General features: G+C 35.2%; 1 protein-coding gene and 1 long non-coding RNA gene across 6 annotated transcripts in view; one reads left to right on the forward strand and one right to left on the reverse strand.

The window, feature by feature from the left end:
- FBXL17 (F-box and leucine rich repeat protein 17) overlaps nt 1-12,619 on the forward strand; it is a 574,971-nt gene that overhangs the window by 429,238 nt on the left and 133,114 nt on the right. The gene's annotated exons all lie outside the window — the stretch shown is intronic.
- The window catches only part of LOC143665525 (uncharacterized), a 39,770-nt gene continuing 31,805 nt past the window's right edge, over nt 4,655-12,619 (reverse strand). For 3 of the 5 annotated variants that reach the window (XR_013167028.1, XR_013167030.1, XR_013167031.1), the window contains one exon: nt 9,355-9,594. This is a non-coding gene — a long non-coding RNA (uncharacterized LOC143665525). Of the gene's footprint in view, nt 4,871-9,354; nt 9,595-12,619 lie in introns of those variants that run through there. The other 2 variants (XR_013167032.1, XR_013167029.1) reach the window with 1 other exon arrangement.

The raw sequence follows: 12,619 nt of genomic DNA on the forward strand, positions 1-12,619 counted from the left end.
TGGTAATGACAATAACATTTGGTCTTTGTTTTGAAGCACAGAAACACCGTCCAATTTGGTAAGAAGCTGCTCATCAGGAAAGCTTTGATCTAAGGGCCCCTGGTACTCAATTCTGACTGCACATTACAGTTACCTGGAGACACTTTACAAAATACTAGTGCTCGGTCTCACCAGAGTTTCAGTGGAAGTTAGGGAGTGAGTGAGAGTTGTAAAGACTAGATTGAGACCTTACAGGCACTGCCTTCAAACATTCTGGATACTTTGGGGCAGGGGTAGGGGAAAAGTACACATTATCACGCCTATCTAACTGCTAAATCTGAATCTTGGCAGGTATTAGAAGAGGAGGAAGGCGGTGATTCAGAGCTCTGTAGTTTTTGTTGATATTAGTGTTCCTCTGGTGAATTTTATGATCAGTTAGATTCAGGTCTCATTGCTTGCAAGAACATTGTCCTCTTTTAAATCAAAACAATATGGATTTTTTAAAGCACCTTCTATGTGCCTGGCATTTGCTTTGCATGGCACTTCCTGGTCACGGACTGGAAGCCAAGCCTTATCTTTGCTCCTCAAACTATACTCTTGTCTCCACTTTCAGAAGCACCACATACCTGCTTCACCCATTCACACTGTTAGCTGTGCAGTCATGTGCGGCAAACCAGGGGGCTTTCAGAAAGGAAGACCTCAGGCTTGAGCAAGTGCAAAGAGGAGCCAAGAAGAAAGCCTGGCATCCTTTGTGTTGTTGACGTCCAGTTATCTGGAGTCATGTACGTTTTAATTCATCTTCAGGAAATCTTACTTTCACATGCCTATTACTATTAACACTTTTTCAAAATCTTTTGTTAATAAGTCAAGCTTGCAGTATACAATTAAGCCTCTTCAAATAAAAACAGATTTTGGCCAATGAGCTTCATATTTGATGCTTGGCCTCATTCTGAGACTTGAGGTTTGTTTTTGAGGATAAGACTAAATTGTTATTAAGATAGTATTTTACCTCAGGAATCCTTTCTTGGGCCAATTTTTCAGGTCTCTTAGAAGATGCATGTACAAGATACCATGGGACAGATTCCCTGATATCAAAGAACTTATCTTTCATATTTATTCTTGTATCTTCCTTAGCTGCTTGCCAAGCAAGACTAACATTAATATTTCTTATATTGAACAATTGTCAATAATAATAACTAACATTGATAGAGTGCTTGCTATGTGCCAGGATGTTTTAAGCCTTACATCTCTTAACTCAATTCTCACAACAAGCCTACTAGAGAGCATTATTATTATTATTCCCATTTTGCAAGTGAAGAAACTGAGGCACATAGAAGTTAAATAACTTATCCAAAGTTATGCAGTTATAAAGTGGTGGAGTCAGAATGCAAATTTAGGGAGAAGAATTCCAAATCTTGCATCTTTAACCATTACTCACTCAATAATTAATTTAATGAATAAAAAATGATCATTTTTAACCCAATCCTAAAGCAGAATTCTAATTCAAAAAGAAAATACATGGAGTGCTCTTTTGTCTTGGCTGAAAGACCAAGTGCGTCCCCTTACCATCACCCCCAAAGCCTATCTTTGAATTAGTAAACCCATTGAAACAAAAAGCCCACCTATCTGCCTCATCCTAGACCTCTTGTCCCAGTGCAGTAGTTCCAGTTCTGTCTGCTTAAACCGGAGGAAGAGGAGGTGGCAGGAGGATGCCCAGAGAATCAGAAAAATTCTTGTCTCTTGGAATACAACTTCAGATTTACACTCCTCCTCCATGGTGAAAAATGAAGAGCTGTTAGGGAATCTAAGCTTTTTCATGGATCCCAGTGGTATAGTCCATTTTAGGTAGAGATTCAGGAGTTCCAAAAGGAAGAACTGGGCAGAGAAATTAACCGATTTCATAATCCTCTTAATTCAGGTAGTCACTGTATGGCTTTATTGTTTATCTCAACACAGCACGTACTCCTAACACATAAGCCACACCCTTATTTAGATGTTCTGATGAAACAGCTCCATGGGCAAATGGACATATGAACTTAAATAGCCACTTGGGATTATCTTCTTCATTATGAAGTATAATCAAGGGTTGGCATCTTTGTATAAAGTTCTTTGCCAAATGTCATTGCTGTCTAAGGAAAATTTAGACCCGGGGTTAAATTCCAGGGCAAACAATTAGTTACTGCATTAAGGTGAATAAAAGATTAGATTGTCATACTGATTTTCATTTTTACCTTTAATCAATGGATCAAAAATTTAAATGTAGTATCATATCTAGATGAATCATTTCATTCTTTTAGTGCATTTAAGCAAAATTTTCACATTTAAAAACTAAACATAAAAATTTTTTTTAAAACAAATAACTAAACATTAAAAATATATCAGTTATCAGTACTACCTGATATTTGGGTGTATGTTTCATTTGGATATGGTAAATGATATTTAATTTGAATTCTTTTAATTAAACTATGCTTAATTTATATGCATTTATAAAATAATTTATTTGGTTCTCTCCAAGAATACCACCCCTAAAAACAAAACCACTTAGAAAAAGGACTATTTGTAGCAGCCTATACATTCAATTCCTATCAATTTTTCAGGGCTCTAGAAGTGTTGATTGTGTTTATGTAAAGGCTAGCACCCTGTATGGTATCTTCAAGAGAAAATGATTGAAAATTTTTTTTAAATTGCAAAAATGGAGGAAAAGTGTTTGACCAGACAGTTCCCAGATTAATCTGTGTCAGCAGCTGAAAAAAGTGGTAATGAATTGAAAGGTGATATCTTGCTAGACTCTTGGATATAGAATTACTTGATTTCAGACTTATCACAGAATTCAGAACACTGTAGCTGTATTACACATAGGATATATAATGAAAAGGGCTTTTGCATTTTTATCATTTGATCCTTGTTTTTCTTAATTAGTTTTCTTTATAAAAAATATATGAAAAAATTGGCCCTATGAACTAAGGAAAACCTTGTGCCATTCCTATTTGTACTAGTGATTTAAAATTTTCATTGGTAGATTTTTTGGTTTGTTTTCAAACATATGTGTATAAATACATAACTAATCCAACAGTATTCTCTTTTAAACAGTATGTAGACAAAACATTAAATTACTTTAGAAAATAATGCCCTTTGCTACCAGCATCCATTCAATCTTGCATAACTAATTTTGCTGAATACATCCTGTGATGAATTGTGCACTATCAAAGTATTGTCTTTTATATTTAAAATAGGTATCTATTTATGAATTGCTTGGCCAGACCAGGGCTCTTCATTCAGTCCTAAGGACAATCAACCCTTTATTACAATTTTCTCATACCTAGCTGTGGTAGCACAGTGTCTGTCCAATATGTGCTAAATTTCTTGGCTTTGAATAGATTTATTGTAGACATGAGGGGGTCAAGTGAACGGGAGCATTTAGGCTTAATTTGAAAGAAGATCTTATTTTCTGGAAGAGCGTGAGCAGGGATCAAACCAAACCACTGCTAGTATTACTAGATGTATCCCTTGAGTGAGTTAATTTACATTAGCCTTTCTCCTTGACCCCCCAAATTAAGACTTTATTAAGGAGTACTCGACAGGCCTCATGCAAAGCACCTGACTTCATAATAGGTTTCATTTTGCAAGTGACTGTTATTATATTACTATAAGAATCTTAATTTTTTTTTCAGGATAGATTTTAGCACTTGGAGAAAACATTTCACATCCTTTCCTGGCCATGGTGAATTTGAAATGTCATTTTAGTTTAGTTTTTTATTTTGTTTTTTTTTTTTTAAAGAAAAATCGTGTTATTTTAAAAAAAACAAGTAATAGTCGAAGTGAGTGATTAAAAATCCATACTACATATGGGGTTTGGGTTTTTGCATATCAAAGGAAATATATTTTCTCTTAAAGTCACTTTTTGTTTTTTTAATAAACAAGTACTGGGCAGGCAAAATATCTGAAGTATACAAGCTGTGCTACTTTTTTTTTAAGTAGACACAGATTTACTGGGACCTATGAATTATGAAGTGTCTCAGGTTGCATTACATTTTAAATCCCCACTCCTGTGTTTCCTAGTCTGTCTCTTCTTAAAGGAGGTAAGTCATTTCAGCCATTGTGTTTTAAATGCTGTGACTCAATGTGCAAAAGTTTCAATTATGTTATTTTTTTGGTTGGAGTTTATAAATAATTTTCAACTTCACATGGCAATAAATTTCCACAGACTTTTAGAAAATTTAGGAGCGTTAAATTTAGGAAAAAATACTGCTTTGCCATATCAACACTTTTCCCACCATTAATCATAAGGGTTAAAATTGTATTTTTTGTTAGATATTTCCAACCTTATCTGATTCTTGGAATTCTTGAAATATAATTTTCAAAATTGATATCATATATAGGGCTGCACATTTTTGAATTTATCATTCCTATAACATTTGTGATTAGAAGTCAAACATGCCAACAATAAAAGTCTCTTAGAATAAGTGCTTGTTTCAAGTTTCCTTACATGATCTTTGTTATGTTTTATTCAACAAAACAAGAAGTAGATTAATCAGTTTAAAAATATTTATCTGTTTTCAACATTGAAATATTTACTCCAGCTACAGATATGTGTTATCCCATTTGAATTTATTTGGGTGCTGTGCAAGGTAGATTCAATACTGACGATTCAATACATTACATTTTTAGTCTGAAAAGTAAATTTATTTTATGGCCATGTCTGGTGTTAACATTGAATTTTGTGGAAAATGTAACTAAAGAACAAATGGATTCCACTACTTGGAAAATTGCATTGATATCTTCCAGTCTCCTTTTTGGTTAAGATTTGTTTAGCCTGATCTCCGAAAATATGCAGCTTTTCATCATGGTCTTGATAAATGAATCTTGTTATTCCTTTATAGACCTACATATCCTTAGGTTTTATAGAGGAAAAGAAAATGAGAAAGGAACAATTGAATTTTAAGGATGTGAATATTAATGATAGGAAGTGGAGACAAAACTGGAGCCATGTTCTGAGGGATCGTTCTCATTTTCTTTACACTTAAAATTTCACTTTAGTATCAGAGTATTTGCATCCATTTCCATCCAGTTAACTCTTAGGGAGGAAAATCAATTCCAATCACACTGTACCATGATGGAGGGGCTTTCCTCATGAAAAATGCCAATTCAGATATTTAAAAATTGCTTTTTCCAAATACACTTTCTAATTTTTTGCTTTTAAGATAGCTTCTTGGAACCAATTTTATTGTGTCTGTACTTAATTTTTGTTCTCATCTAGTGGGCATTTTCTGACTGTATAGAAGATTTTAAAGTAATTTAATAATAAATTAGAAATCTAAATAAGAAAGAAAAAAGTACATTCATTTTAATCATATTAGATATTATTACTTCTAAAGTTGCTAGATTTTATATATTTTTAAATGTCTTTGTCATGGAAATTTTTAAGTATTAGTAAAAATCTCTACAAAGGACTGTAATGAAACCCCATGTACATATTACCCACAGTTACTAATAGATAGCTAATCTTGTTTCATCTGTACTCCTTTCCTCTCCACTCTCTCCACACATACTGGATTATTTTGCAGCTCCATGACAGATTATGATCTGTTTTAAACAGCAATTTATATCATTTAATTAACAGCATCTTTGGTTGCATTTAATATTCTGCAGTTTTTTGCTGTCTGCAAATTTATAGATGTTTAACCATTATCTTTTGCATAGAGTTATTGTTTTCAGACAAATGAAAAACATTGAGCTCCCTTCTGGATTCATGTCAGTGTTTAATACTAGAATCATTCTGACATGTATAAATCATAATAAAGGTAGAAAGAAAGATTTGTGGATATAGATGTCCAGATAAAATGCCTTAAGTTACTTTATATTATATTTCTCCGCAGAATGTCAACGAAGAAGAAAAGAAACCAATTTAAGTAGATCCTTTTAAGGCAGTCTGAAAACACACCTCACAGGCACAAAGAAAATAGGTCTCAAACTCTGACAAGCATTCAACAGGAAAGCCAGAATGTTCTCTTAGGTAATCCTAGAATAGCTTCACAGTCTGCACCACCTCCACTGAACTTTTAGCTTTCTCTTGAGACACTTGGCAATATGCCATATCAGCCCAATGCCAGCAGTACAAGGACTAATCATCCTTAGACATGGGACATGGCATGCTCTGAAGGTGCATATACTTCTTTCAAAAACTGAAATCGGATCACAAGACTGAGGCATCTATTTCCAATTAATTTGGTCACAGGAGTTTATCTGTCATCTTTGTTCTGTCACAGCGGTTTGTGGTAAACCTGCTTCACATTGGATTATCAAATATTAAGAACAGTGGATTGCAGAATTTTTCCCCTCAGTCAATTCCTGTTTTGTCACTTTTGGTTTAAAGTAGATGAAACTAGCTATGGGTTTAAAAATGAACTTGACATTTTCAAACTTCCATGAAAAGGAATTGGTCAAATTTCTGGCACAATGAGGTAATAGGTTATTTTACACCCCTACTAATTCATCCTGATTTTCTACAAAAAGTTAGTATAAAGTTTTTATTCTAGAAAAATATACACAGTGTCAGCCACAAAATACTTTCCTCATTTTGCTCAAACATACATACATATGTGAGGACTCTATGCATATCTTTATTGTGTGATAAAATGAATATTAGTTTTCTGAGTAGCATCTCTCAATATTTAAATATCTCAACTCTACCTTACAAGTACAACAATTATTTATCCCCATATGGTCATGTAATTCCAGTGCAAAATCAATAGGAATTTAGATTATATGGTAATAGATTTAATTTTTCTTTGACTTCAGGTCAACTATTTTAGACTGTCTTGGTGCAAGAAACAAAGACTAGCTCAGGCTTGAGCAGGTAAAGGGAAACATCATTAGAAAGATGTACAGTTATGTTAAAGCAAGTGGATACCAGGAGCTCATGGCATCTGGGAACTAAAACTGTATGGCTTGCTTCATGTATCCTAAAACCAGATCCAGAGTAGCTTTAGGGACCTCTCCAGCATGAGGGACTAGACCTTTATTAATAAGGCCATCCCAGCAATGTACGCCTAGTGGTTAATAGTACTATTCTATGTCTGAACTTTAAAAAAATAAGAATTAAGAATAACATGTTACAAATTTATAAAACCTAATAGCTTGAAAATTTATAACAGGGAGATAGAAGTGGCACTGTTGTCCTTTAAAAGAAAGTAATTTAAATATATACCCTGCCCCTCATAATAGTTCTAGGAAGTTAATATTATTGTCCCCAGGTAATTTGTTAAAGTTGCTGCATCCAGCTCATAAAGGAAAGAACTGAGAATCAACAGCCTGTTCTCAAGGCTATGCTTGTTTACCCAATCTGCAGCCTGCCTATGTTGGAAATGATAAAGATTTTTCTAAATTGCTTATGTTTGAGGAGCAGAGTTGGCTACTCCATTTCTTCTCATTTGAATCTCATCAGAGCAGGTTAAACCAATCCAGAGCACCTATCCTCTATGCCCCCCTCCCCATCTCTTCCATTCCTTTTCAACACTTAGGCGTGTTATAATGCTCCTTAAGTGTGATGCATCTACCCAAAATGACTTGGGGAACACTGCAAGGTGCCAGTTTCCAGTCCTACTAAGTTATCTGCCCTGCTGTCCTGATTTAGTTGCTCTGATATTCTTCTTGTTCCTTTGGTTTTGTCCTCTGAATTTTCTGACAAATTCATGTTTGTTTTGTGGAAAGAGGTTTCCATCACTATAGTCCCCTCTCCCTTTGCCATTTTAGCACTGGCTTTGTTTTTGAAGTTAGTTCATTGTTATTCAAATGGCAGAGGCTGCTGACACCATATAGCTCAGATACAGGGCATCCAGGTTTCATCCAGAGGAAATAGCAAGGCAGCAACTGAGTCTGGATAAAGAAACTGCAACGAAGTAAAAGCATCAGGTGGGCTCCAGATAAAAGAAAATACTACTTAAATGAAAGAGTAAGAAAGCCATAAAAACAAGAAAAAGAAAGGGGATAGTGATAGAAATGGAGATTTGCCAATAATAAACTTAGAACTTCCCAGATTCTTTGGTCCTAGACTAGCCTCAGATAGGTTCCCATGTCCCAAAGTGGCATGGGGACACATGACAACCACTCATTTTGTTCCCTACTTTGAGCATTGATTATAATGGAAATGCTGCTAGACCCTTAATTATGAAAGTACAACAGGGAATTCATATAATTCATCACCTGTTAGAAGCAGCACTTGTGGGCTATTTACTAGAAATCTATTAAATATGACACAAAGACAGATTGCACTCCATTTCTTAACGTGACATTATAATCAGGATGTATGCTCAGTAAAGTGGTTTATGGAACCCTTGTCTGTGTGTCGTATCAATTAACCTAAAACCTGCATAGTGAAGGGTAGCCAGACAGCATATTTAACAAATGGAGGGTTTTTTTCCTCTGGATCACAGCAGAGGAAAGTATTGAAATACCAATGTTATTTTCATAGCAAGTTCATTGCCATGTATTATACTCGTTAAAGCATTGAGTGAAAGGATTATGAAGCAGTGCACTTACTTCATAGTTGTGTTACTGAATGTCAAAGGATTTTTTTAATATGAAGGATTTGTTTTACATTTCTTTAGGACATCCTAATATAAAAGTCCATTGTATAGATAAGGACAACATTGTTGGCCTTATACCATAATCCTGTAAAGTTTGCCCTGATATGCCCTAAAGTACAAATATCCTTGTAAGCTTTTTAGTTTAAAAGAAAATTCATTTATGTATTATTTTATATGCCATTTGAGGGAAATCTCTCTGACTTTAATTTTAGGGTCCTGTGTATTCAATGTATTTTACTTTTGTGTCAAGATTCATCTTTGTTCGTTTTTTTAAGCTAAAGAGTATTATATGACACTCTCCTTATTAAGAGAGTTTATAATTATAGTTAGGCCCCCATTCTCTGTTGCTTTAAAATTATACTAGAAGTGTTACACAGTGAACAAGCAATCATCTATAACATTTTTCATAATCAGCCTTAGTTCACATCTCTTTGTACACTTTTCTTTAACAATGTTGTATTCACATATAGTTTTATCCATAGAGATGCATTGTGTTTTCAGCTATAATGACGGAAAGGGGTGAGAGAGGGAAAGCAAAATGGAGGAGTAAAAAATTTCACTTGGGCATACTCCAGAATAAATGTTTGCTTTCACTTTCTGTGTTTATTCATTGGTTTTTCTCCCCTGCACATGCTGGCGAGAGTATCAAGGAGAATATTTTTCTAGTATAATGTTCCCCTGCCTTGTACCATATTTTGCTATGCTGTAAAACAGAAGCTGCCATTGCCAACAGAGACTTCCTTAAAGAGAACATACTTTCTTCAGAGTAGCAGGTGGTCATTTAGACCAGTGGGAAGCTTGAAGCTGAATGGGTGGCGGTGGGATGACTAGCCTGCCTTTCTCTGTCGTTCCCTGCCTGTCCAAGGAGCCTCCCTCCTCTACTCTTTCTGCTCTGCTCCTCGCTAGGTGATAGTCTCCAGTAAAATCTTTAGTACTGCCAAGATAGAAAAACCACACTGACCCTCAGCTGTGGTTGCTCCTCGTGAGCCTCTTCTTGGGTTCGTGCATGACTCTCACAGAAGTGCAGAAGCTGAAAAGAAAAAAAGAAAAAAAAAAAGCAGAGGATGGTATCAGAATTTTGGCTAATGAAGCCTTCAAATACGAACAGGATGAACTCCATAGGGTTCATCTATGAACAGGATGGGATTCATAGGGTTCATTTTCACCTCCAAGCGTCCTTTTTTCTTTTTTTTTTCCTCTTATGCTATATGGTGGGGGGTCACATTTCATTATTTTTCCATGTGAATATCTCATTATTGCAGCACTGTTTGTTGAGGTTTTGTTTGTTTGTTTTGCTTATTTGTTTTTTGGGGGAGAACTGCATGGATCGGGGATCAAACCCAGGTCCCCCACATGGCAGGCAAGAATTCTACCACTGAGCTATCCTTGCACTCCCTAGGTCTCCTTTTATTTAGCCTTATCTCCTGACGTTCTCCAGCCCTGCTCAATCCAAGCAGAGCATCTTCTCACTGTCCTTTAAACATTTAGTCCTCAGTCCATTCTTTGTGAGCCTCTTCATGTCCTGAATGGTAGCCTTCTTCCTCTCCTCCTGATCATGTCTTACCTCCTTTATAAATTACATGTTCTCTAATGACGGTAAAGCACCTATTCATTATCGACTCCCTCCCAGAATTTAATACAAGTGATCGTACTAAGCAAACAGAATAAATATCTGTTGAATTAGAAAGCATTATTTATTAAGTAAAATGCACATGCTGTTTTAGATAAAAGGTATCTTTAGAATTAAGGTTAAGGATTTATTGGGGGCATGGAAGATGCATTTATTTTTAAAGCTGACTGTGCTTGTTAAGATTATCTCTTTAATTTGTTTAGTCCGTTTTCCTTCTCTTTGTATATCTTAAATATTTGTACATCTTAAATATGAGTGAACACAAAATATTTCTTAAAATTTAAAGATTTGAAAAATAATCCTGTCAGATTGTTAAAGTATATCTCTTTAATTTGTTTAGTCTATTTTCCTTCTCTTTGTACATCTTAAATATGAGTGAACATGATATATTTCATAAATTTAAAGGTTTGAAAATAATCCTTTCAGATTGTTAGTGTATCACATACATCCAAAATTAATGTTCTCTGAAGAAAAGCTCAGGGTTCATGATGAATACTTGTAAAAATGAACAGTAAGAGTCCTAGCTAGCTGTTAGTTCCAAAATAGAAATGGTCATTATCAATAATCAAGCCCCTATAATAGATTCTTACTTCTTTAGAGGAGACCATAATGTTTGCTGCCTCATTTCCAGAAGGGGCTTGTGGAGAATCAGTGCCTGAAGTCACAGCTGTCAGACTCTGGAGTCTCAGCAAGGGATGTTGGGTTAGAAAACAAGCTTTCCAAAGGGTCAAGGGAGCAGAAGCAGATTTCTTACACACCATTACACAGTTTAACTAACATAACAAATGCCAAATAATTGCTGGCACTAATGGGTAGGTGGATATTTACTTTGTGTGGTTACCATGGATTCCTTCAGCATTGATGGTCCTGCCATGATTGAAATGCTGGCGATTGAAGGAAATAGCAGTGAGATGATTCACTTTATTCAATAACTTGAAAAGGGCTTATATATTTGAAAGATAGTTAACATTATTTCATATCCAACTTGCTTTGATTTAACATACTATCCTATCCTGTGGGAATTGTTTCAGTATTACATCATTCTGTGTGATCCAAGGAGACATAAGCATATTTTATACATAAATTTTATTGAGCCCTTAATACGTGGCCAGCACTGGAACAAACATTTCACATGCATTATCCAACTTAACCTTCACAAGGTATAATAATCCCCATTTTACAGATTAGGAACCCGAGGTAGAGAGAGGTTAAGTAATTTATCAAAGATGGCATATCTAGTAAATGGTAGATCCAGGATTTAAATAAACCTCATTGGACTCCAGAGTCTGTGCCTTAACCCTTATAACAGTGGTTGTCAAAGTGTGGTTCCCTATCCAGCAGCATCAGCCTCACCTGGAAACTTTTTAGAATGCAACTGAATCAACTCTGGGGATGAGGCCCAGCAATCTGCATTCTAAAAAGCCCTTCAGGCAGTTCTGATTGTGCTGAAGTTTGAGAACTGTAGCCTTCCACTAATATTCCCCTCTCAAGTATATCCCCAGGAACTCTTTCCCATCCCACATCTGCCCCAAGACAGCACTGCAGCTGCTTCCCGACTTTCATCTCCCAACCCCCAGCCACTCCTTTAATCACCTTGCTGTCTTTAATTAATCCAACTGTACAAGGAATATTATTTAAATTTATTCAAAGAACAAATATGTGCTATGTTTCTCCCTTGAACAAGCACTTTAATCATTCTTGGATGAAAGCTATAAGCCTCCTGCTCAGAGAAATGTGCGCATGTACATGTATGCAGAGTTTGTCGCCCTGGAGCCAAAGTGGAACCTACATAGATTTCAGTAAGACTCTGAGGCAGTGGCTGTAAAGAATGTCAAGGTTACATCCAAGGGACAGAACTGACCACCACACCACAGCAAAAATAATAAGCAATTCATCTTTGTTAATGATATACTTTCTAAAAAAAAAAAGGGCCTATACCATTAATTATCTAAGTGTGAACTTAAGCAAGTTACTTATGTTTTTTCTCTATAAGATAAGGATAATATTACCCACCTTGAAGGAATGTTGAAAACTTAGCTGTAATAAATGTAGAGCTACTAGCATTATAGTATGGCTCTCATTAAATTCAGGTGTTTTGTTCCTTATCATTTGGAAATACAGAAAATTACTTTAAAAAATAACTTCACAAATAAAATAAATAATAACCCAGAGATGACAACAAATGTGTCTTATTTTTAAAACAAGTTTGGGATTTGGGGCCTTTCATTTTTAAAACAAATCTGCTATATGTACAGTTCAGTAAACCCATTTTTACTTAACTATGATTTTTTTAGTGTATCTGCTCAGAAAGATTTATTTCTAGTGAATAATTTACTGTTATACATGATTTATACTTATCCCCTACCTGCCTTCACCCAACTATCTTTGTCCAGTAAGTTAGGTGGGAATTAAACATTTGTTGATT

This window comes from Tamandua tetradactyla, chromosome 21 (genome assembly GCF_023851605.1).
Source record: "Tamandua tetradactyla isolate mTamTet1 chromosome 21, mTamTet1.pri, whole genome shotgun sequence".
NCBI classification, from domain to species: Eukaryota; Metazoa; Chordata; class Mammalia; order Pilosa; family Myrmecophagidae; genus Tamandua; species Tamandua tetradactyla.